The sequence below is a fragment of the Mesoplodon mirus genome, assembly GCF_964341445.2.
Source record: "Mesoplodon mirus genome assembly, chromosome: 8".
NCBI lineage: Eukaryota > Metazoa > Chordata > Mammalia > Artiodactyla > Ziphiidae > Mesoplodon > Mesoplodon mirus.
In genome coordinates, this window is record NC_138984.1 from 116,472,857 (window position 1) to 116,499,312 (window position 26,456).

Consider the following 26,456-nt stretch of genomic DNA (forward strand, 5'->3'; position numbering starts at 1 on the left):
CCTGTGTCCATTGATTCATTTGCAACGATTTTCACCCATCCTGAGGGATGCCTTTTTCCATTCCCGTTTTTTATAACAAAAAAGGAAAGAAAGGAAAAGAAGCAGAACACTAATGTGCGTAAAATATGCCTTTGGAAACGGTCGTTTTGAAATATGGACGTCCTTTGAATTTTTTGGTCGATATGTGACCCCAGGATTTGTTTTCAGGGCAGGTGTCATTTACAGGCATGCAATGATTTTGAATATCAACTGACCATTAGCGTTGGGATTAAAGCTGCTGTTGTGTGAAACGGCCACAAGGTGGCAGCAGTTCACCCTTACCAAATCTGGTTACTAGGGCAAGAGAGCCTCAGTGGAAGTGGTGTTCTAGATTGGAGTTTAGAATGGAATGTACCAGGAGAAAGCCGCTCACGTTTGTCTCACTACTTCTTGTTCGTGTTTTTCATTTAATTTTTTATTTTTTATTACAGCAAGTTTGATTACAATGTTTGGCTTGTTGTAGGTGTGGAAGATGTGGTTCTTTTACACATATACAGATGACTGTTCTTCCTGGGATTCTTTTCCCATGTACGTTATGGCAGAATGTTGAGTAGTCCTCTCTTGGTATTCTGTAGGTCTTTGGTGATTATATATGTCACCTGTGTTTGTATATGTCTGTTAACCCCGATATCGTAATGAAACCAATCCTCACACCTTTCCATTGGTGAACCATAAGTTTGTTTCATGAATCTGTGATTGCCCTTCTCCGTGGAAATATCTGCCCTGGTATCCATTTTTAGGTAACACCTATAGGTGATATGATATGATATGTGTCTTTCACTTTCTGACTTACTACAAGTCACGTGATTACTTCTAGACTCATCTACGGTGTTGCAAATGGCATTGTGTCCTTTTTTCCCTTGGCTTCTCTTCTGCCTTAGCGGGGTCCATTTTCAACAATGTGATTCCCTGAGGGTTGTGGATTAGCTGACCTGGGCAGCCTTACCATGCCGGCCCGCCCTCCCCAGGTGTGCCTCGTTGAGGTCAATATAAACAGACCTCCAGGCAGCAATAGCCCCTGAAGCTGTGCCTGACTCCATATTCTCTGCCCCGTCAGCAGTCTCGGGGCTGTGCTGGTGGGAGTGAGTGAGGGGCCACAGCTTTGTGGGTGGCCCGGTGTGAGTGGGGTTCTGCTGGCCTTTCTGCAGGAGTTGCCATGCTGCCGCCTGTAAAGAAGAGGATGTGTCACCCATACATTCCGCTGGAATTTCTCTCCGGACAGAGGTGAGGAAGGAAAAAAGCAGTGGGGGCCGGGACAGGAGGGGTATCTCAGGCAGGGCAATGGAAAGCTTCTGGAAGAGCGCCAGGGTCCAGGACCAGTGGGCTGGCTGGCCTGCAGGCACCAAGTTGGCCTGCGTGCTGTCGCTGGTGTGGCTCCACGGTCCTTCCTCTAGGCTTTCAAGCCCTTGTACATATTCAGGTGTTTTACCTGGAAAGGGTGGGAACAGTTCAGCAGCAGCTGGCCTGGGGCTCAGCTCACCTTTACTCACAGATGCCTCGGCACGGTCCCCCAGCTTTGCAATGAGGATGCTCCTTGCGTGGGGGGTGTGTGGATGGCTGTTTGGGAGATGGTTCCCCACCTCTGACAAATTTCAGAATTGTTTACCGCTGGAGCAAGTGCCATGATAGGGTTTTCCTCTGTATAACTCGTGGGTTCAATTTTTTTTTCTTTTATGGTTCAAGTTAGATTTTATTCCTCTTTTATGTATTTATAAATATAAGCATGGAAATAATTCATTCCTATAAATACATCTGTGTGACGGGAAGAATTTTTATTGTTTTATTTTTAAATTTTATTTTTTAAAATTTTGAAATTTAATTTCATTTATGTTTTTATACAGCAGGTTATTATTAGTTATGTATTTTATGCATATACATGTATACAGGTCAATCCCAATCTCCCAACTCATCCCACCACCTCCACCCCATGGCTTCCCACACTTGGTGTCCATACGTTTGTTCTCTACGTCTGTGTCTCTATTTCTTCCCTGCAAACCAGTTCATCTGTACCATTTTTAGGCTCCACATATATGCATTAATATACAATATTTGTTTTCCTCTTTCTGACTTACTTCATTCTGTATGACAGTCTCTCGATCCATCGATGTCTCTACAAATGACCCAGTTTCATTCCTTTTTATGGCCGAGTAATATTCCATTTTATATATGTACCACATCTTTATCCACTCATCTGTCTGTGGGTATTTAGTTTGCTTCCATTACCTGGCTATTGTAAATAGTGCTGCAACGAACATTGTGCTGAATGTGCCTTTTTGAAATACGGTTTTCTCTGGGTATATGCCCAGAAGTGGGATTGCTGGATCAGATGGTAATTCTATTTCTAATTTTTTAAAGGAAACTCCATACTGTTCTCCATAGTGACTGTATCAATTTACATTCCCACCAATAGTGGAAGAGTGCTCCTTTTGTCCACACCCTCCCCAGAATTGGTTGTTTGTAGATTTTCTGATGATGCCGATTCTAACAGGTGTGAGGTGATACCTCATTGTAGTTTTGATTTGCATTTCTCTAATAATTAGTGCTGTTGTGCAGCTTTTCATGTGCGTCTTGGCCATCTCTGTGTCTCCTTTGAAGAAACGTCTCTTTAGATCTTCTGCCCATTTTTTTTGGGTTGTTTGTTTTTTTAATATTAAGCTGCATGAGCTGTTTATATATATTGGAGATTAAACCTGTGTCCATTGATTCATTTGCAACGATTTTCACCCATCCTGAGGGATGCCTTTTTCCATTCCCGTGTTTTTAACAAAAAAGGAAAGAAAGGAAAAGAAGCAGAACACTAATGTGCGTAAAATATGCCTTTTGGAACGGTCGTTTTGAAATATGGACGTCCTTTGAATTTTTTGGTCGATATGTGACCCCAGGATTTGTTTTCAGGGCAGGTGTCATTTACAGGCATGCAATGATTTTGAATATCAACTGACCATTAGCGTTGGGATTAAAGCTGCTGTTGTGTGAAACGGCCACAAGGTGGCAGCAGTTCACCCTTACCAAATCTGGTTACTAGGGCAAGAGAGCCTCAGTGGAAGTGGTGTTCTAGATTGGAGTTTAGAATGGAATGTACCAGGAGAAAGCCGCTCACGTTTGTCTCACTACTTCTTGTTCGTGTTTTTAATTTAATTTTTTATTTTTTCTTACAGCAAGTTTGATTACAATGTTTGGCTTGTTGTAGGTGTGGAAGATGTGGTTCTTTTACACATATACAGATGACTGTTCTTCCTGGGATTCTTTTCCCATGTACGTTATGACAGAATGTTGAGTAGTCCTCTCTTGGTATTCTGTAGGTCTTTGGTGATTATATATGTCACCTGTGTTTGTATATGTCTGTTAACCCCGATATCGTAATGAAACCAATCCTCACACCTTTCCATTGGTGAACCATAAGTTTGTTTCATGAATCTGTGATTGCCCTTCTCCGTGGAAATATCTGCCCTGGTATCCACTTTTAGGTAACACCTATAGGTGATATGATATGATATGTGTCTTTCACTTTCTGACTTACTACAAGTCACGTGATTACTTCTAGACTCATCTACGGTGCTGCAAATGGCATTGTGTCCTTTTTTCCCTTGGCTTCTCTTCTGCCTTAGCGGGGTCCATTTTCAACAATGTGATTCCCTGAGGGTTGTGGATTAGCTGACCTGGGCAGCCTTACCCTGCCGGCCCGCCCTCCCCAGGTGTGCCTCGTTGAGGTCAATATAAACAGAGCTCCAGGCAGCAATAGCCCCTGAAGCTGTGCCTGACTCCATATTCTCTGCCCCGTCAGCAGTCTCGGGGCTGTGCTGGTGGGAGGGAGTGAGGGGCCACAGCTTTGTGGGTGGCCCGGTGTGAGTGGGGTTCTGCTGGCCTTTCTGCAGGAGTTGCCATGCTGCCGCCTGTAAAGAAGAGGATGTGTCACCCATACATTCCGCTGGAATTTCTCTCCGGACAGAGGTGAGGAAGGAAAAAAGCAGTGGGGGCCGGGACAGGAGGGGTATCTCAGGCAGGGCAATGGAAAGCTTCTGGAAGAGCGCCCGGGGCCAGGACCAGTGGGCTGGCTGGCCTGCAGGCACCAAGTTGGCCTGCGTGCTGTCGCTGGTGTGGCTCCACGGTCCTTCCTCTAGGCTTTCAAGCCCTTGTACATATTCAGGTGTTTTACCTGGAAAGGGTGGGAACAGTTCAGCAGCAGCTGGCCTGGGGCTCAGCTCACCTTTACTCACAGATGCCTCGGCACGGTCCCCCAGCTTTGCAATGAGGACGCTCCTTGCGTGGGGGGTGGGTGGATGGCTGTTTGGGAGATGGTTCCCCACCTCTGACCAATTTCAGAATTGTTTACCGCTGGAGCAAGTGCCATGATAGGGTTTTCCTCTGTATAACTCGTGGGTTCAATTTTTTTTTCTTTTATGGTTCAAGTTAGATTTTATTCCTCTTTTATGTATTTATAAATATAAGCATGGAAATAATTCATTCCTATAAATACATCTGTGTGACGGGAAGAACTTTTTTCTGTTTTATTTTTAAATTTTATTTTTTAAAATTTTGAAATTTAATTTCATTTATGTTTTTATACAGCAGGTTATTATTAGTTATGTATTTTATGCATATACATGTATACAGGTCAATCCCAATCTCCCAACTCATCCCACCACCACCACCCCGTGGCTTCCCACACTTGGTGTCCATACGTTTGTTCTCTACGTCTGTGTCTCTATTTCTTCCCTGCAAACCAGTTCATCTGTACCATTTTTAGGCTCCACATATATGCATTAATATACAATATTAGTTTTCCTCTTTCTGACTTACTTCATTCTGTATGACAGTCTCTCGATCCATCGATGTCTCTACAAATGACCCAGTTTCATTCCTTTTTATGGCCGAGTAATATTCCATTTTATATATGTACCACATCTTTATCCACTCATCTGTCTGTGGGTATTTAGGTTGCTTCCATTACGTGGCTATTGTAAATAGTGCTGCAACGAACATTGTGCTGAATGTGCCTTTTTGAAATACGGTTTTCTCTGGGTATATGCCCAGAAGTGGGATTGCTGGATCAGATGGTAATTCTATTTCTAATTTTTTAAAGGAAACTCCATACTGTTCTCCATAGTGACTGTATCAATTTACATTCCCACCAATAGTGGAAGAGTGCTCCTTTTGTCCACACCCTCCCCAGAATTGGTTGTTTGTAGATTTTCTGATGATGCCGATTCTAACAGGTGTGAGGTGATACCTCATTGTAGTTTTGATTTGCATTTCTCTAATAATTAGTGCTGTTGTGCAGCTTTTCATGTGCGTCTTGGCCATCTCTGTGTCTCCTTTGAAGAAACGTCTCTTTAGATCTTCTGCCCATTTTTTTTGGGTTGTTTGTTTTTTTAATATTAAGCTGCATGAGCTGTTTATATATATTGGAGATTAAACCTGTGTCCATTGATTCATTTGCAACGATTTTCACCCATCCTGAGGGATGCCTTTTTCCATTCCCGTGTTTTTAACAAAAAAGGAAAGAAAGGAAAAGAAGCAGAACACTAATGTGCGTAAAATATGCCTTTTGGAACGGTCGTTTTGAAATATGGACGTCCTTTCAATTTTTTGGTCGATATGTGACCCCAGGATTTGTTTTCAGGGCAGGTGTCATTTACAGGCATGCAATGATTTTGAATATCAACTGACCATTAGCGTTGGGATTAAAGCTGCTGTTGTGTGAAACGGCCACAAGGTGGCAGCAGTTCACCCTTACCAAATCTGGTTACTAGGGCAAGAGAGCCTCAGTGGAAGTGGTGTTCTAGATTGGAGTTTAGAATGGAATGTACCAGGAGAAAGCCGCTCACGTTTGTCTCACTACTTCTTGTTCGTGTTTTTAATTTAATTTTTTATTTTTTCTTACAGCAAGTTTGATTACAATGTTTGGCTTGTTGTAGGTGTGGAAGATGTGGTTCTTTTACACATATACAGATGACTGTTCTTCCTGGGATTCTTTTCCCATGTACGTTATGACAGAATGTTGAGTAGTCCTCTCTTGGTATTCTGTAGGTCTTTGGTGATTATATATGTCACCTGTGTTTGTATATGTCTGTTAACCCCGATATCGTAATGAAACCAATCCTCACACCTTTCCATTGGTGAACCATAAGTTTGTTTCATGAATCTGTGATTGCCCTTCTCCGTGGAAATATCTGCCCTGGTATCCACTTTTAGGTAACACCTATAGGTGATATGATATGATATGTGTCTTTCACTTTCTGACTTACTACAAGTCACGTGATTACTTCTAGACTCATCTACGGTGCTGCAAATGGCATTGTGTCCTTTTTTCCCTTGGCTTCTCTTCTGCCTTAGCGGGGTCCATTTTCAACAATGTGATTCCCTGAGGGTTGTGGATTAGCTGACCTGGGCAGCCTTACCCTGCCGGCCCGCCCTCCCCAGGTGTGCCTCGTTGAGGTCAATATAAACAGAGCTCCAGGCAGCAATAGCCCCTGAAGCTGTGCCTGACTCCATATTCTCTGCCCCGTCAGCAGTCTCGGGGCTGTGCTGGTGGGAGGGAGTGAGGGGCCACAGCTTTGTGGGTGGCCCGGTGTGAGTGGGGTTCTGCTGGCCTTTCTGCAGGAGTTGCCATGCTGCCGCCTGTAAAGAAGAGGATGTGTCACCCATACATTCCGCTGGAATTTCTCTCCGGACAGAGGTGAGGAAGGAAAAAAGCAGTGGGGGCCGGGACAGGAGGGGTATCTCAGGCAGGGCAATGGAAAGCTTCTGGAAGAGCGCCCGGGGCCAGGACCAGTGGGCTGGCTGGCCTGCAGGCACCAAGTTGGCCTGCGTGCTGTCGCTGGTGTGGCTCCACGGTCCTTCCTCTAGGCTTTCAAGCCCTTGTACATATTCAGGTGTTTTACCTGGAAAGGGTGGGAACAGTTCAGCAGCAGCTGGCCTGGGGCTCAGCTCACCTTTACTCACAGATGCCTCGGCACGGTCCCCCAGCTTTGCAATGAGGACGCTCCTTGCGTGGGGGGTGGGTGGATGGCTGTTTGGGAGATGGTTCCCCACCTCTGACCAATTTCAGAATTGTTTACCGCTGGAGCAAGTGCCATGATAGGGTTTTCCTCTGTATAACTCGTGGGTTCAATTTTTTTTTCTTTTATGGTTCAAGTTAGATTTTATTCCTCTTTTATGTATTTATAAATATAAGCATGGAAATAATTCATTCCTATAAATACATCTGTGTGACGGGAAGAACTTTTTTCTGTTTTATTTTTAAATTTTATTTTTTAAAATTTTGAAATTTAATTTCATTTATGTTTTTATACAGCAGGTTATTATTAGTTATGTATTTTATGCATATACATGTATACAGGTCAATCCCAATCTCCCAACTCATCCCACCACCACCACCCCGTGGCTTCCCACACTTGGTGTCCATACGTTTGTTCTCTACGTCTGTGTCTCTATTTCTTCCCTGCAAACCAGTTCATCTGTACCATTTTTAGGCTCCACATATATGCATTAATATACAATATTAGTTTTCCTCTTTCTGACTTACTTCATTCTGTATGACAGTCTCTCGATCCATCGATGTCTCTACAAATGACCCAGTTTCATTCCTTTTTATGGCCGAGTAATATTCCATTTTATATATGTACCACATCTTTATCCACTCATCTGTCTGTGGGTATTTAGGTTGCTTCCATTACGTGGCTATTGTAAATAGTGCTGCAACGAACATTGTGCTGAATGTGCCTTTTTGAAATACGGTTTTCTCTGGGTATATGCCCAGAAGTGGGATTGCTGGATCAGATGGTAATTCTATTTCTAATTTTTTAAAGGAAACTCCATACTGTTCTCCATAGTGACTGTATCAATTTACATTCCCACCAATAGTGGAAGAGTGCTCCTTTTGTCCACACCCTCCCCAGAATTGGTTGTTTGTAGATTTTCTGATGATGCCGATTCTAACAGGTGTGAGGTGATACCTCATTGTAGTTTTGATTTGCATTTCTCTAATAATTAGTGCTGTTGTGCAGCTTTTCATGTGCGTCTTGGCCATCTCTGTGTCTCCTTTGAAGAAACGTCTCTTTAGATCTTCTGCCCATTTTTTTTGGGTTGTTTGTTTTTTCAATATTAAGCTGCATGAGCTGTTTATATATATTGGAGATTAAACCTGTGTCCATTGATTCATTTGCAACGATTTTCACCCATCCTGAGGGATGCCTTTTTCCATTCCCGTGTTTTTAACAAAAAAGGAAAGAAAGGAAAAGAAGCAGAACACTAATGTGCGTAAAATATGCCTTTTGGAACGGTCGTTTTGAAATATGGACGTCCTTTCAATTTTTTGGTCGATATGTGACCCCAGGATTTGTTTTCAGGGCAGGTGTCATTTACAGGCATGCAATGATTTTGAATATCAACTGACCATTAGCGTTGGGATTAAAGCTGCTGTTGTGTGAAACGGCCACAAGGTGGCAGCAGTTCACCCTTACCAAATCTGGTTACAAGGGCAAGAGAGCCTCAGTGGAAGTGGTGTTCTAGATTGGAGTTTAGATTGGAATGTACCAGGAGAAAGCCGCTCACGTTTGTCTCACTACTTCTTGTTCGTGTTTTTAATTTAATTTTTTATTTTTTCTTACAGCAAGTTTGATTACAATGTTTGGCTTGTTGTAGGTGTGGAAGATGTGGTTCTTTTACACATATACAGATGACTGTTCTTCCTGGGATTCTTTTCCCATGTACGTTATGACAGAATGTTGAGTAGTCCTCTCTTGGTATTCTGTAGGTCTTTGGTGATTATATATGTCACCTGTGTTTGTATATGTCTGTTTACCCCGATATCGTAATGAAACCAATCCTCACACCTTTCCATTGGTGAACCATAAGTTTGTTTCATGAATCTGTGATTGCCCTTCTCCGTGAAAATATCTGCCCTGGTATCCATTTTTAGGTAACACCTATAGGTGATATGATATGATATGTGTCTTTCACTTTCTGACTTACTACAAGTCACGTGATTACTTCTAGACTCATCTACGGTGCTGCAAATGGCATTGTGTCCTTTTTTCCCTTGGCTTCTCTTCTGCCTTAGCGGGGTCCATTTTCAACAATGTGATTCCCTGAGGGTTGTGGATTAGCTGACCTGGGCAGCCTTACCCTGCCGGCCCGCCCTCCCCAGGTGTGCCTCGTTCAGGTCAATATAAACAGAGCTCCAGGCAGCAATAGCCCCTGAAGCTGTGCCTGACTCCATATTCTCTGCCCCGTCAGCAGTCTCGGGGCTGTGCTGGTGGGAGGGAGTGAGGGGCCACAGCTTTGTGGGTGGCCCGGTGTGAGTGGGGTTCTGCTGGCCTTTCTGCAGGAGTTGCCAGGCTGCCGCCTGTAAAGAAGAGGATGTGTCACCCATAACTTCCGCTGGAATTTCTCTCCGGACAGAGGTGAGGAAGGAAAAAAGCAGTGGGGGCCGGGACAGGAGGGGTATCTCAGGCAGGGCAATGGAAAGCTTCTGGAAGAGCGCCAGGGTCCAGGACCAGTGTGCTGGCTGGCCTGCAAGCACCAAGTTGGCCTGCGTGCTGTCGCTGGTGTGGCTCCACGGTCCTTCCTCTAGGCTTTCAAGCCCTTGTACATATTCAGGTGTTTTACCTGGAAAGGGTGGGAACAGTTCAGCAGCAGCTGGCCTGGGGCTCAGCTCACATTTACTCACAGATGCCTCGGCACGGTCCCCCAGCTTTGCAATGAGGACGCTCCTTGCGTGGGGGGTGGGTTGCTGGCTGTATGGGAGATGATTCCCCACCTCTGACCAATTTCAGAATTGTTTACCACTGGAACAAGTGCCCTGATAGGGTTTTCCCCTGTATAACTCGTGGGTTCAGGATTTTTTTTTCTTTTATGGTTCAAGTTAGATTTTATTCCTCTTTTATGTATTTATAGATATAAGCATGGAAATCATTCATTCCTATAAATACATCTGTGTGACGGGAAGAACTTTTTTCTGTTTTATTTTTAAATTTTATTTTTTAAAATTTTGAAATTTAATTTTATTTATGTTTTTATACAGCAGGTTATTATTAGTTATGTATTTTATGCATATACATGTTTACAGGTCAATCCCAATCTCCCAACTCATCCCACCACCACCACCCCATGGCTTCCCACACTTGGTGTCCATACATTTGTTCTCTACGTCTGTGTCTCTATTTCTTCCCTGCAAACCAGTTCATCTGTACCATTTTTAGGCTCCACATATATGCATTAATATACAGTATTTGTTTTCCTCTTTCTGACTTACTTCATTCTGTATGACAGTCTCTCGTTCCATCGATGTCTCTACAAATGACCCAGTTTCATTCCTTTTTATGGCCGAGTAATATTCCATTTTATATATGTACCACATCTTTATCCACTCATCTGTCTGTGGGCATTTAGGTTGCTTCCATTACCTGGCTATTGTAAATAGTGCTGCAACGAACATTGTGCTGAATGTGCCTTTTTGAAATACGGTTTTCTCTGGGTATATGCCCAGAAGTGGGATTGCTGGATCAGATGGTAATTCTATTTCTAATTTTTTTAAGGAAACTCCATACTGTTCTCCATAGTGACTGTATCAATTTACATTCCCAACAATAGTGGAAGAGGGCTCCTTTTGTCCACACCCTCCCCAGAATTGGTTGTTTGTAGATTTTCTGATGATGCCGATTCTAAAAGGTGTGAGGTGATACCTCATTGTAGTTTTGATTTGCATTTCTCTAATAATTAGTGCTGTTGAGCAGCTTTTCTGTGCGTCTTGGCCATCTCTGTGTCTCCTTTGAAGAAACGTCTCTTTAGATCTTCTGCCCATTTTTTTTGGGTTGTTTGTTTTTTTAATATTAAGCTGCATGAGCTGTTTATATATATTGGAGATTAAACCTCTGTCCATTGATTCGTCTGCAATGATTTTCGCCCATTCTGAGGGATGCCTTTTTCCATTCCCGTGTTTTTTAACAAAAAAGGAAAGAAAGGAAAAGAAGCAGAACACTAATGTGCGTAAAATATGCCTTTTGAAACGGTCGTTTTGAAATATGGACGTCCTTTGAAGTTTTTGGTCGATATGTGACCCCAGGATTTGTTTTCAGGGCAGGTGTCATTTACAGGCATGCAATGATTTTGAATATCAACTGACCATTAGCGTTGGGATTAAAGCTGCTGTTGTGTGAAACGGCCACAAGGTGGCAGCAGTTCACCCTTACCCAATCTGGTTACTAGGGCAAGAGAGCCTCAGTGGAAGTGGTGTTCTAGATTGGAGTTTAGAATGGAATGTACCAGGAGAAAGCCGCTCACGTTTGTCTCACTACTTCTTGTTCGTGTTTTTAATTTAATTTTTTATTTTTTATTACAGCAAGTTTGATTACAATGTTTGGCTTGTTGTAGGTGTGGAAGATGTGGTTCTTTTACACATATACAGATGACTGTTCTTCCTGGGATCCTTTTCCCATGTACGTTATGACAGAATGTTGAGTAGTCCTCTCTTGGTATTCTGTAGGTCTTTGGTGATTATGTATGTCACCTGTGTTTGTATATGTCTGTTAACCCCGATATCGTAATGAAACCAATCCTCACACCTTTCCATTGGTGAACCATAAGTTTGTTTCATGAATCTGTGATTGCCCTTCTCCGTGGAAATATCTGCCCTGGTATCCATTTTTAGGTAACACCTATAAGTGATATGATAGGATATGTGTCTTTCACTTTCTGACTTACTACAAGTCACGTGATTACTTCTAGACTCATCTACGGTGCTGCAAATGGCATTGTGTCCTTTTTTCCCTTGGCTTCTCTTCTGCCTTAGCGGGGTCCATTTTCAACAATGTGATTCCCTGAGGGTTGTGGATTAGCTGACCTGGGCAGCCTTACCCTGCCGGCCCGCCCTCCCCAGGTGTGCCTCGTTGAGGTCAATATAAACAGAGCTCCAGGCAGCAATAGCCCCTGAAGCTGTGCCTGACTCCATATTCTCTGCCCCGTCAGCAGTCTCGGGGCTGTGCTGGTGGGAGGGAGTGAGGGGCCACAGCTTTGTGGGTGGCCCGGTGTGAGTGGGGTTCTGCTGGCCTTTCTGCAGGAGTTGCCAGGCTGCCGCCTGTAAAGAAGAGGATGTGTCACCCATAACTTCCGCTGGAATTTCTCTCCGGACAGAGGTGAGGAAGGAAAAAAGCAGTGGGGGCCGGGACAGGAGGGGTATCTCAGGCAGGGCAATGGAAAGCTTCTGGAAGAGCGCCAGGGTACAGGACCAGTAGGCTGGCTGGCCTGCAGGCACCAAGTTGGCCTGCGTGCTGTCGCTGGTGTGGCTCCACGGTCCTTCCTCTAGGCTTTCAAGCCCTTGTACATATTCAGGTGTTTTACCTGGAAAGGGTGGGAACAGTTCAGCAGCAGCTGGCCTGGGGCTCAGCTCACGTTTACTCACAGATGCCTCGGCACGGTCCCCCAGCTTTGCAATGAGGACGCTCCTTGCGTGGGGGGTGGGTGGCTGGCTGTATGGGAGATGGTTCCCCACCTCTGACCAATTTCAGAATTGTTTACCGCTGGAGCAAGTGTCGTGATAGGGTTTTCCTCTGTATAACTCGTGGGTTCAATTTTTTTTTTCTTTTATGGTTCAAGTTAGATTTTATTCCTCTTTTATGTATTTATAAATATAAGCATGGAAATAATTCATTCCTATAAATACATCTGTGTGACGGGAAGAACTTTTTTCTGTTTTATTTTTAAATTTTATTTTTTAAAATTTTGAAATTTAATTTCATTTATGTTTTTATACAGCAGGTTATTATTAGTTATGTATTTTATGCATATACATGTATACAGGTCAATCCCAATCTCCCAACTCATCCCACCACCACCACCCCATGGCTTCCCACCCTTGGTGTCCATACGTTTGTTCTCTACGTCTGTGTCTCTATTTCTTCCCTGCAAACCAGTTCATCTGTACCATTTATAGGCTCCACATATATGCATTAATATACAATATTTGTTTTCCTCTTTCTGACTTACTTCATTCTGTATGACAGTCTCTCAATCCATCGATGTCTCTACAAATGACCCAGTTTCATTCCTTTTTATGGCCGAGTAATATTCCATTTTATATATGTACCACATCATTATCCACTCATCTGTCTGTGGGCATTTAGGTTGCTTCCATTACCTGGCTATTGTAAATAGTGCTGCAACGAACATTGTGCTGAATGTGCCTTTTTGAAATACGGTTTTCTCTGGGTATATGCACAGAAGTGGGATTGCTGGATCAGATGGTAATTCTATTTCTAATTTTTTTAAGGAAACTCCATACTGTTCTCCATAGTGACTGTATCAATTTACATTCCCACCAATAGTGGAAGAGGGCTCCTTTTGTCCACACCCTCCCCAGAATTGGTTGTTTGTATATTTTCTGATGATGCCGATTCTAACAGCTGTGAGGTGATACCTCATTGTAGTTTTGATTTGCATTTCTCTAATAATTAGTGCTGTTGAGCAGCTTTTCATGTGCGTCTTGGCCATCTCTGTGTCTCCTTTGAAGAAACGTCTCTTTAGATCTTCTGCCCATATTTTGGGGTTGTTTGTTTTTTTAATATTAAGCTGCATGAGCTGTTTATATATATTGGAGATTAAACCTGTGTCCATTGATTCATTTGCAACGATTTTCACCCATCCTGAGGGATGCCTTTTTCCATTCCCGTTTTTTTTAACAAAAAAGGAAAGAATGGAAAAGAAGCAGAACACTAATGTGCGTAAAATATGCCTTTTGAAACGGTCGTTTTGAAATATGGACGTCCTTTGAATTTTTTGGTCGATATGTGACCCCAGGATTTGTTTTCAGGGCAGGTGTCATTTACAGGCCTGCAATGATTTTGAATATCAACTGACGATTAGCGTTGGGATTAAAGCTGCTGTTGTGTGATACGGCCACAAGGTGGCAGCAGTTCACCCTTACCAAATCTGGTTACTAGGGCAAGAGAGCCTCAGTGGAAGTGGTGTTCTAGATTGGAATTTAGAATGGAATGTACCAGGAGAAAGCCGCTCACGTTTGTCTCACTACTTCATGTTCGTGTTTTTAATTTAATTTTTTATTTTTTATTACAGCAAGTTTGATTACAATGTTTGCCTTGTTGTAGGTGTGGAAGATGTGGTTCTTTTACACATATACAGATGACTGTTATTCCTGGGATCCTTTTCCCATGTACGTTATGACAGAATGTTGAGTAGTCCTCTCTTGGTATTCTGTAGGTCTTTGGTGATTATGTATGTCACCTGTGTTTGTATATGTCTGTTAACCCCGATATCGTAATGAAACCAATCCTCACACCTTTCCATTGGTGAACCATAAGTTTGTTTAATGAATCTGTGATTGCCCTTCTCCGTGGAAATATCTGCCCTGGTATCCACTTTTAGGTAACACCTATAGGTGATATGATATGATATGTGTCTTTCACTTTCTGACTTACTACAAGTCACGTGATTACTTCTAGACTCATCTACGGTGCTGCAAATGGCATTGTGTCCTTTTTTCCCTTGGCTTCTCTTCTGCCTTAGCGGGGTCCATTTTCAACAATGTGATTCCCTGAGGGTTGTGGATTAGCTGACCTGGGCAGCCTTACCCTGCCGGCCCGCCCTCCCCAGGTGTGCCTCGTTCAGGTCAATATAAACAGAGCTCCAGGCAGCAATAGCCCCTGAAGCTGTGCCTGACTCCATATTCTCTGCCCCGTCAGCAGTCTCGGGGCTGTGCTGGTGGGAGGGAGTGAGGGGCCACAGCTTTGTGGGTGGCCCGGTGTGAGTGGGGTTCTGCTGGCCTTTCTGCAGGAGTTGCCATGCTGCCGCCTGTAAAGAAGAGGATGTGTCACCCATACATTCTGCTGGAATTTCTCTCCGGACAGAGGTGAGGAAGGAAAAAAGCAGTGGGGGCCGGGACAGGAGGGGTATCTCAGGCAGGGCAATGGAAAGCTTCTGGAAGAGCGCCCGGGGCCAGGACCAACCTGGCTGGCCTGCAGGCACCAAGTTGTCCTGCGTGCTGTCACTGGTGTGGCTCCACGGTCCTTCCTCTAGGCTTTCAAGCCCTTGTACATATTCAGGTGTTTTACCTGGAAAGGGTGGGAACAGTTCAGCAGCAGCTGGCCTGGGGCTCAGCTCACGTTTACTCACAGATGCCTCGGCACGGTCCCTCAGCTTTGCAATGAGGACGCTCCTTGCGTGGGGGGTGGGTTGCTGGCTGTATGGGAGATGCTTCCCCACCTCTGACCAATTTCAGAATTGTTTACCACTGGAGCAAGTGCCCTGATAGGGTTTTCCCCTGTATAACTCGTGGGTTCAGGATTTTTTTTTCTTTTATGGTTCAAGTTAGATTTTATTCCTCTTTTATGTATTTATAGATATAAGCATGGAAATCATTCATTCCTATAAATACATCTGTGTGACGGGAAGAACTTTTTTCTGTTTTATTTTTAAATTTTATTTTTTAAAATTTTGAAATTTAATTTTATTTATGTTTTTATACAGCAGGTTATTATTAGTTATGTATTTTATGCATATACATGTATACAGGTCAATCCCAATCTCCCAACTCATCCCACCACCACCACCCCATGGGTTCCCACACTTGGTGTCCAAACGTTTGTTCTCTACGTCTGTGTCTCTATTTCTTCCCTGCAAACCAGTTCATCTGTACCATTTTTAGGCTCCACATATATGCATTAATATACAATATTTGTTTTCCTCTTTCTGACTTACTTCATTCTGTATGACAGTCTCTCGATCCATCGATGTCTCTACAAATGACCCAGTTTCATTCCTTTTTATGGCCGAGTAATATTCCATTTTATATATGTACCACATCTTTATCCACTCATCTGTCTGTGGGCATTTAGGTTGCTTCCATTACCTGGCTATAGTAAATAGTGCTGCAACGAACATTGTGCTGAATGTGCCTTTTTGAAATACGGTTTTCTCTGGGTATATGCCCAGAAGTGGGATTGCTGGATCAGATGGTAATTCTATTTCTAATTTTTTAAAGGAAACTCCATACTGTTCTCCATAGTGACTGTATCAATTTACATTCCCACCAATAGTGGAAGAGTGCTCCTTTTGTCCACACCCTCCCCAGAATTGGTTGTTTGTATATTTTCTGATGATGCCGATTCTAACAGGTGTGAGGTGATACCTCATTGTAGTTTTGATTTGCATTTCTCTAATAATTAGTGCTGTTGAGCAGCTTTTCATGTGCGTCTTGGCCATCTCTGTGTCTCCTTTGAAGAAACGTCTCTTTAGATCTTCTGCCCATTTTTTTGGGTTGTTTGTTTTTTTAATATTAAGCTGCATGAGCTGTTTATATATATTGGAGATTAAACCTGTGTCCATTGATTCATTTGCAACGATTTTCACCCATCCTGAGGGATGCCTTTTTCCATTCCCTTTTTTTTTAACAAAAAAGGAAAGAAAGGAAAAGAAGCAGAACACTAATGTGCGTAAAATATGCCTTTTGAAACGGTCGTTTTGAAATATGGACGTCCTTTGAATTTTTTGGTGGATATGTGACCCCAGGATTTGTTTTCAGGGCAGGTGTCATTTACAGGCATGCAATGATTTTGAATATCAACTGACCATTAGCGTTGGGATTAAAGCTGCTGTTGTGTGAAACGGCCACAAGGTGGCAGCAGTTCACCCTTACCAAATCTGGTTACTAGGGCAAGAGAGCCTCAGTGGAAGTGGTGTTCTAGATTGGAGTTTAGAATGGAATGTACCAGGAGAAAGCCGCTCATGTTTGTCTCACTACTTCTTGTTCGTGTTTTTAATTTAATTTTTTATTTTTTATTACAGCAAGTTTGATTACAATGTTTGGCTTGTTGTAGGTGTGGAAGATGTGGTTCTTTTACACATATACAGATGACTGTTCTTCCTGGGATTCTTTTCCCATGTACGTTATGACAGAATGTTGAGTAGTCCTCTCTTGGTATTCTGTAGGTCTTTGGTGATTATATATGTCACCTGTGTTTGTATATGTCTGTTTACCCCGATATCGTAATGAAACCAATCCTCACACCTTTCCATTGGTGAACCATAAGTTTGTTTAATGAATCTGTGATTGCCCTTCTCCGTGGAAATATCTGCCCTGGTATCCACTTTTAGGTAACACCTATAGGTGATATGATATGATATGTGTCTTTCACTTTCTGAATTACTACAAGTCACGTGATTACTTCTAGACTCATCTACGGTGCTGCAAATGGCATTGTGTCCTTTTTTCCCTTGGCTTCTCTTCTGCCTTAGCGGGGTCCATTTTCAACAATGTGATTCCCTGAGGGTTGTGGATTAGCTGACCTGGGCAGCCTTACCCTGCCGGCCCGCCCTCCCCAGGTGTGCCTCGTTGAGGTCAATATAAACAGAGCTCCAGGCAGCAATAGCCCCTGAAGCTGTGCCTGACTCCATATTCTCTGCCCCGTCAGCAGTCTCGGGGCTGTGCTGGTGGGAGGGAGTGAGGGGCCACAGCTTTGTGGGTGGCCCGGTGTGAGTGGGGTTCTGCTGGCATTTCTGCAGGAGTTGCCAGGCTGCCGCCTGTAAAGAAGAGGATGTGTCACCCATACCTTCCGCGGGAATTTCTCTCCGGACAGAGGAGAGGAAGGAAAAAAGCAGTGGGGGCCGGGACAGGAGGGGTATCTCAGGCAGGGCAATGGAAAGCTTCTGGAAGAGTGCCCGGGGCCAGGACCAACCTGGCTGGCCTGCAGGCACCAAGATGGCCTGCGTGCTGTCGCTGGTGTGGCTCCACTGTCCTTCCTCTAGGCTTTCAAGCCCTTGTACATATTCAGGTGTTTTACCTGGAAAGGGTGGGAACAGTTCAGCAGCAGCTGGCCTGGGGCTCAGCTCACGTTTACTCACAGATGCCTCGGCACGGTCCCCCAGCTTTGCAATGAGGACGCTCCTTGCGTGGGGGGTGGGTTGCTGGCTGTATGGGAGATGATTCCCCACCTCTGACCAATTTCAGAATTGTTTACCACTGGAGCAAGTGCCCTGATAGGGTTTTCCCCTGTATAACTCGTGGATTCAGGATTTTTTTTTCTTTTTTGGTTCAAGTTAGATTTTATTCCTCTTTTATGTATTTATAGATATAAGCGTGGAAATCATTCATTCCTATAAATACATCTGTGTGACGGGAAGAAATTTTTTCTGTTTTATTTTTAAATTTTATTTTTTAAAATTTTGAAATTTAATTTTATTTATGTTTTTATACAGCAGGTTATTATTAGTTATGTATTTTATGCATATACATGTATACAGGTCAATCCCAATCTCCCAACTCATCCCACCACCACCACCCCATGGCTTCCCACACTTGGTGTCCATACGTTTGTTCTCTACGTCTGTGTCTCTATTTCTTCCCTGCAAACCAGTTCATCTGTACCATTTTTAGGCTCCACATATATGCATTAATATACAATATTTGTTTTCCTCTTTCTGACTTACTTCATTCTGTATGACAGTCTCTCGATCCATCGATGTCTCTACAAATGACCCAGTTTCATTCCTTTTTATGGCCGAGTAATATTCCATTTTATATATGTACCACATCTTTATCCACTCATCTGTCTGTGGGCATTTAGGTTGCTTCCATTACCTGGCTATTGTAAATAGTGCTGCAACGAACATTGTGCTGAATGTGCCTTTTTGAAATACGGTTTTCTCTGGGTATATGCCCAGAAGTGGGATTGCTGGATCAGATGGTAATTCTATTTCTAATTTTTTTAAGGAAACTCCATACTGTTCTCCATAGTGACTGTATCAATTTACATTCCCACCAATAGTGGAAGAGGGCTCCTTTTGTCCACACCCTCCCCAGAATTGGTTGTTTGTATATTTTCTGATGATGCCGATTCTAAAAGGTGTGAGGTGATACCTCATTGTAGTTTTGATTTGCATTTCTCTAATAATTAGTGCTGTTGAGCAGCTTTTCTGTGCGTCTTGGCCATCTCTGTGTCTCCTTTGAAGAAACGTCTCTTTAGATCTTCTGCCCATTTTTTTGGGGTTGTTTGTTTTTTTAATATTAAGCTGCATGAGCTGTTTATATATATTGGAGATTAAACCTCTGTCCATTGATTCGTCTGCAATGATTTTCGCCCATTCTGAGGGATGCCTTTTTCCATTCCCGTTTTTTTTAACAAAAAAGGAAAGAAAGGAAAAGAAGCAGAACACTAATGTGCGTAAAATATGCCTTTTGAAACGGTCGTTTTGAAATATGGACGTCCTTTGAATTTTTTGGTCGATATGTGACCCCAGGATTTGTTTTCAGGGCAGGTGTCATTTACAGGCCTGCAATGATTTTGAATATCAACTGACGATTAGCGTTGGGATTAAAGCTGCTGTTGTGTGATACGGCCACAAGGTGGCAGCAGTTCACCCTTACCAAATCTGGTTACTAGGGCAAGAGAGCCTCAGTGGAAGTGGTGTTCTAGATTGGAATTTAGAATGGAATGTACCAGGAGAAAGCCGCTCACGTTTGTCTCACTACTTCTTGTTCGTGTTTTTAATTTAAGTTTTTATTTTTTATTACAGCAAGTTTGATTACAATGTTTGGCTTGTTGTAGGTGTGGAAGATGTGGTTCTTTTACACATATACAGATGACTGTTATTCCTGGGATCCTTTTCCCATGTACGTTATGACAGAATGTTGAGTAGTCCTCTCTTGGTATTCTGTAGGTCTTTGGTGATTATGTATGTCACCTGTGTTTGTATATGTCTGTTAACCCCGATATCGTAATGAAACCAATCCTCACACCTTTCCATTGGTGAACCATAAGTTTGTTTAATGAATCTGTGATTGCCCTTCTCCGTGGAAATATCTGCCCTGGTATCCACTTTTAGGTAACACCTATAGGTGATATGATATGATATGTGTCTTTCACTTTCTGACTTACTACAAGTCACGTGATTACTTCTAGACTCATCTACGGTGCTGCAAATGGCATTGTGTCCTTTTTTCCCTTGGCTTCTCTTCTGCCTTAGCGGGGTCCATTTTCAACAATGTGATTCCCTGAGGGTTGTGGATTAGCTGACCTGGGCAGCCTTACCCTGCCGGCCCGCCCTCCCCAGGTGTGCCTCGTTGAGGTCAATATAAACAGAGCTCCAGGCAGCAATAGCCCCTGAAGCTGTGCCTGACTCCATATTCTCTGCCCCGTCAGCAGTCTCGGGGCTGTGCTGGTGGGAGGGAGTGAGGGGCCACAGCTTTGTGGGTGGCCCGGTGTGAGTGGGGTTCTGCTGGCCTTTCTGCAGGAGTTGCCATGCTGCCGCCTGTAAAGAAGAGGATGTGTCACCCATACATTCTGCTGGAATTTCTCTCCGGACAGAGGTGAGGAAGGAAAAAAGCAGTGGGGGCCGGGACAGGAGGGGTATCTCAGGCAGGGCAATGGAAAGCTTCTGGAAGAGCGCCCGGGGCCAGGACCAACCTGGCTGGCCTGCAGGCACCAAGTTGTCCTGCGTGCTGTCACTGGTGTGGCTCCACGGTCCTTCCTCTAGGCTTTCAAGCCCTTGTACATATTCAGGTGTTTTACCTGGAAAGGGTGGGAACAGTTCAGCAGCAGCTGGCCTGGGGCTCAGCTCACGTTTACTCACAGATGCCTCGGCACGGTCCCCCAGCTTTGCAATGAGGACGCTCCTTGCGTGGGGGGTGGGTTGCTGGCTGTATGGGAGATGCTTCCCCACCTCTGACCAATTTCAGAATTGTTTACCACTGGAGCAAGTGCCCTGATAGGGTTTTCCCCTGTATAACTCGTGGATTCAGGATTTTTTTTTCTTTTTTGGTTCAAGTTAGATTTTATTCCTCTTTTATGTATTTATAGATATAAGCGTGGAAATCATTCATTCCTATAAATACATCTGTGTGACGGGAAGAAATTTTTTCTGTTTTATTTTTAAATTTTATTTTTTAAAATTTTGAAATTTAATTTTATTTATGTTTTTATACAGCAGGTTATTATTAGTTATGTATTTTATGCATATACATGTATACAGGTCAATCCCAATCTCCCAACTCATCCCACCACCACCACCCCATGGCTTCCCACACTTGGTGTCCATACGTTTGTTCTCTACGTCTGTGTCTCTATTTCTTCCCTGCAAACCAGTTCATCTGTACCATTTTTAGGCTCCACATATATGCATTAATATACAATATTTGTTTTCCTCTTTCTGACTTACTTCATTCTGTATGACAGTCTCTCGATCCATCGATGTCTCTACAAATGACCCAGTTTCATTCCTTTTTATGGCCGAGTAATATTCCATTTTATATATGTACCACATCTTTATCCACTCATCTGTCTGTGGGCATTTAGGTTGCTTCCATTACCTGGCTATTGTAAATAGTGCTGCAACGAACATTGTGCTGAATGTGCCTTTTTGAAATACGGTTTTCTCTGGGTATATGCCCAGAAGTGGGATTGCTGGATCAGATGGTAATTCTATTTCTAATTTTTTTAAGGAAACTCCATACTGTTCTCCATAGTGACTGTATCAATTTACATTCCCACCAATAGTGGAAGAGGGCTCCTTTTGTCCACACCCTCCCCAGAATTGGTTGTTTGTATATTTTCTGATGATGCCGATTCTAAAAGGTGTGAGGTGATACCTCATTGTAGTTTTGATTTGCATTTCTCTAATAATTAGTGCTGTTGAGCAGCTTTTCTGTGCGTCTTGGCCATCTCTGTGTCTCCTTTGAAGAAACGTCTCTTTAGATCTTCTGCCCATTTTTTTGGGGTTGTTTGTTTTTTTAATATTAAGCTGCATGAGCTGTTTATATATATTGGAGATTAAACCTCTGTCCATTGATTCGTCTGCAATGATTTTCGCCCATTCTGAGGGATGCCTTTTTCCATTCCCGTTTTTTTTAACAAAAAAGGAAAGAAAGGAAAAGAAGCAGAACACTAATGTGCGTAAAATATGCCTTTTGAAACGGTCGTTTTGAAATATGGACGTCCTTTGAATTTTTTGGTCGATATGTGACCCCAGGATTTGTTTTCAGGGCAGGTGTCATTTACAGGCCTGCAATGATTTTGAATATCAACTGACGATTAGCGTTGGGATTAAAGCTGCTGTTGTGTGATACGGCCACAAGGTGGCAGCAGTTCACCCTTACCAAATCTGGTTACTAGGGCAAGAGAGCCTCAGTGGAAGTGGTGTTCTAGATTGGAATTTAGAATGGAATGTACCAGGAGAAAGCCGCTCACGTTTGTCTCACTACTTCTTGTTCGTGTTTTTAATTTAAGTTTTTATTTTTTATTACAGCAAGTTTGATTACAATGTTTGGCTTGTTGTAGGTGTGGAAGATGTGGTTCTTTTACACATATACAGATGACTGTTCTTCCTGGGATCCTTTTCCCATGTACGTTATGACAGAATGTTGAGTAGTCCTCTCTTGGTATTCTGTAGGTCTTTGGTGATTATGTATGTCACCTGTGTTTGTATATGTCTGTTAACCCCGATATCGTAATGAAACCAATCCTCACACCTTTCCATTGGTGAACCATAAGTTTGTTTAATGAATCTGTGATTGCCCTTCTCCGTGGAAATATCTGCCCTGGTATCCACTTTTAGGTAACACCTATAGGTGATATGATATGATATGTGTCTTTCACTTTCTGACTTACTACAAGTCACGTGATTACTTCTAGACTCATCTACGGTGCTGCAAATGGCATTGTGTCCTTTTTTCCCTTGGCTTCTCTTCTGCCTTAGCGGGGTCCATTTTCAACAATGTGATTCCCTGAGGGTTGTGGATTAGCTGACCTGGGCAGCCTTACCCTGCCGGCCCGCCCTCCCCAGGTGTGCCTCGTTGAGGTCAATATAAACAGAGCTCCAGGCAGCAATAGCCCCTGAAGCTGTGCCTGACTCCATATTCTCTGCCCCGTCAGCAGTCTCGGGGCTGTGCTGGTGGGAGGGAGTGAGGGGCCACAGCTTTGTGGGTGGCCCGGTGTGAGTGGGGTTCTGCTGGCCTTTCTGCAGGAGTTGCCATGCTGCCGCCTGTAAAGAAGAGGATGTGTCACCCATACATTCTGCTGGAATTTCTCTCCGGACAGAGGTGAGGAAGGAAAAAAGCAGTGGGGGCCGGGACAGGAGGGGTATCTCAGGCAGGGCAATGGAAAGCTTCTGGAAGAGCGCCCGGGGCCAGGACCAACCTGGCTGGCCTGCAGGCACCAAGTTGTCCTGCGTGCTGTCACTGGTGTGGCTCCACGGTCCTTCCTCTAGGCTTTCAAGCCCTTGTACATATTCAGGTGTTTTACCTGGAAAGGGTGGGAACAGTTCAGCAGCAGCTGGCCTGGGGCTCAGCTCACGTTTACTCACAGATGCCTCGGCACGGTCCCTCAGCTTTGCAATGAGGACGCTCCTTGCGTGGGGGGTGGGTTGCTGGCTGTATGGGAGATGCTTCCCCACCTCTGACCAATTTCAGAATTGTTTACCACTGGAGCAAGTGCCCTGATAGGGTTTTCCCCTGTATAACTCGTGGGTTCAGGATTTTTTTTTTCTTTTATGGTTCAAGTTAGATTTTATTCCTCTTTTATGTATTTATAGATATAAGCATGGAAATCATTCATTCCTATAAATACATCTGTGTGACGGGAAGAACTTTTTTCTGTTTTATTTTTAAATTTTATTTTTTAAAATTTTGAAATTTAATTTTATTTATGTTTTTATACAGCAGGTTATTATTAGTTATGTATTTTATGCATATACATGTATACAGGTCAATCCCAATCTCCCAACTCATCCCACCACCACCACCCCATGGCTTCCCACACTTGGTGTCCATACGTTTGTTCTCTACGTCTGTGTCTCTATTTCTTCCCTGCAAACCAGTTCATCTGTACCATTTTTAGGCTCCACATATATGCATTAATATACAATATTTGTTTTCCTCTTTCTGACTTACTTCATTCTGTATGACAGTCTCTCGATCCATCGATGTCTCTACAAATGACCCAGTTTCATTCCTTTTTATAGCCGAGTAATATTCCATTTTATATATGTACCACATCTTTATCCACTCATCTGTCTGTGGGCATTTAGGTTGCTTCCATTACCTGGCTATTTTAAATAGTGCTGCAACGAACATTGTGCTGAATGTGCCTTTTTGAAATACGGTTTTCTCTGGGTATATGCCCAGAAGTGGGATTGCTGGATCAGATGGTAATTCTATTTCTAATTATTTTAAGGAAACTCCATACTGTTCTCCATAGTGACTGTATCAATTTACATTCCCACCAATAGTGGAAGAGGGCTCCTTTTGTCCACATCCTCCCCAGAATTGGTTGTTTGTAGATTTTCTGATGATGCCGATTCTAAAAGGTGTGAGGTGATACCTCATTGTAGTTTTGATTTGCATTTCTCTAATAATTAGTGCTGTTGAGCAGCTTTTCTGTGCGTCTTGGCCATCTCTGTGTCTCCTTTGAAGAAACGTCTCTTTAGATCTTCTGCCCATTTTTTTTGGGTTGTTTGTTTTTTTAATATTAAGCTGCATGAGCTGTTTATATATATTGGAGATTAAACCTCTGTCCATTGATTCGTCTGCAATGATTTTCGCCCATTCTGAGGGATGCCTTTTTCCATTCCCGTGTTTTTTAACAAAAAAGGAAAGAAAGGAAAAGAAGCAGAACACTAATGTGCGTAAAATATGCCTTTTGAAACGGTCGTTTTGAAATATGGACGTCCTTTGAATTTTTTGGTCGATATGTGACCCCAGGATTTGTTTTTAGGGCAGGTGTCATTTACAGGCATGCAATGATTTTGAATATCAACTGACCATTAGCGTTGGGATTAAAGCTGCTGTTGTGTGAAACGGCCACAAGGTGGCAGCAGTTCACCCTTACCAAATCTGGTTACTAGGGCAAGAGAGCCTCAGTGGAAGTGGTGTTCTAGATTGGAGTTTAGAATGGAATGTGCCAGGAGAAAGCCGCTCACGTTTGTCTCACTACTTCTTGTTCGTGTTTTTAATTTAATTTTTTATTTTTTATTACAGCAAGTTTGATTACAATGTTTGGCTTGTTGTAGGTGTGGAAGATGTGGTTCTTTTACACATATACAGATGACTGTTCTTCCTGGGATTCTTTTCCCATGTACGTTATGACAGAATGTTGAGTAGTCCTCTCTTGGTATTCTGTAGGTCTTTGGTGATTATATATGTCACCTGTGTTTGTATATGTCTGTTAACCCCGATATCGTAATGAAACCAATCCTCACAACTTTCCATTGGTGAACCATAAGTTTGTTTCATGAATCTGTGATTGCCCTTCTCCGTGGAAATATCTGCCCTGGTATCCATTTTTAGGTAACACCTATAAGTGATATGATAGGATATGTGTCTTTCACTTTCTGACTTACTACAAGTCACGTGATTACTTCTAGACTCATCTACGGTGCTGCAAATGGCATTGTGTCCTTTTTTCCCTTGGCTTCTCTTCTGCCTTAGCGGGGTCCATTTTCAACAATGTGATTCCCTGAGGGTTGTGGATTAGCTGACCTGGGCAGCCTTACCCTGCCGGCCCGCCCTCCCCAGGTGTGCCTCGTTGAGGTCAATATAAACAGAGCTCCAGGCAGCAATAGCCCTTGAAGCTGTGCCTGACTCCATATTCTCTGCCCCGTCAGCAGTCTCGGGGCTGTGCTGGTGGGAGGGAGTGAGGGGCCACAGCTTTGTGGGTGGCCCGGTGTGAGTGGGATTCTGCTGGCCTTTCTGCAGGAGTTGCCAGGCTGCCGCCTGTAAAGAAGAGGATGTGTCACCCATACATTCCGCTGGAATTTTTCTCCGGACAGAGGTGAGGAAGGAAAAAAGCAGTGGGGGCCGGGACAGGAGGGGTATCTCAGGCAGGGCAATGGAAAACTTCTGGAAGAGTGTCCGGGTCCAGGACCAACCTGGCTGGCCTGCAGGCACCAAGATGGCCTGCGTGCTGTCGCTGGTGTGGCTCCACGGTCCTTCCTCTAGGCTTTCAAGCCCTTGTACATATTCAGGTGTTTTACCTGGAAAGGGTGGGAACAGTTCAGCAGCAGCTGGCCCGGGGCTCAGCTCACATTTACTCACAGATGCATCGGCACGGTCCACCAGCTTTGCAATGAGGACGCTCCTTGCGTGGGGGGTGGGTTGCTGGCTGTATGGGAGATGCTTCCCCACCTCTGACCAATTTCAGAATTGTTTACCACTGGAGCAAGTGCCCTGATAGGGTTTTCCCCTGTATAACTCGTGGATTCAGGATTTTATTTTCTTTTATGGTTCAAGTTAGATTTTATTCCTCTTTTATGTATTTATAGATATAAGCATGGAAATCATTCATTCCTATAAATACATCTGTGTGACGGGAAGAAATTTTTTCTGTTTTATTTTTAAATTTTGTTTTTTAAAATTTTGAAATTTAATTTTATTTATGTTTTTATACAGCAGGTTATTATTAGTTATGTATTTT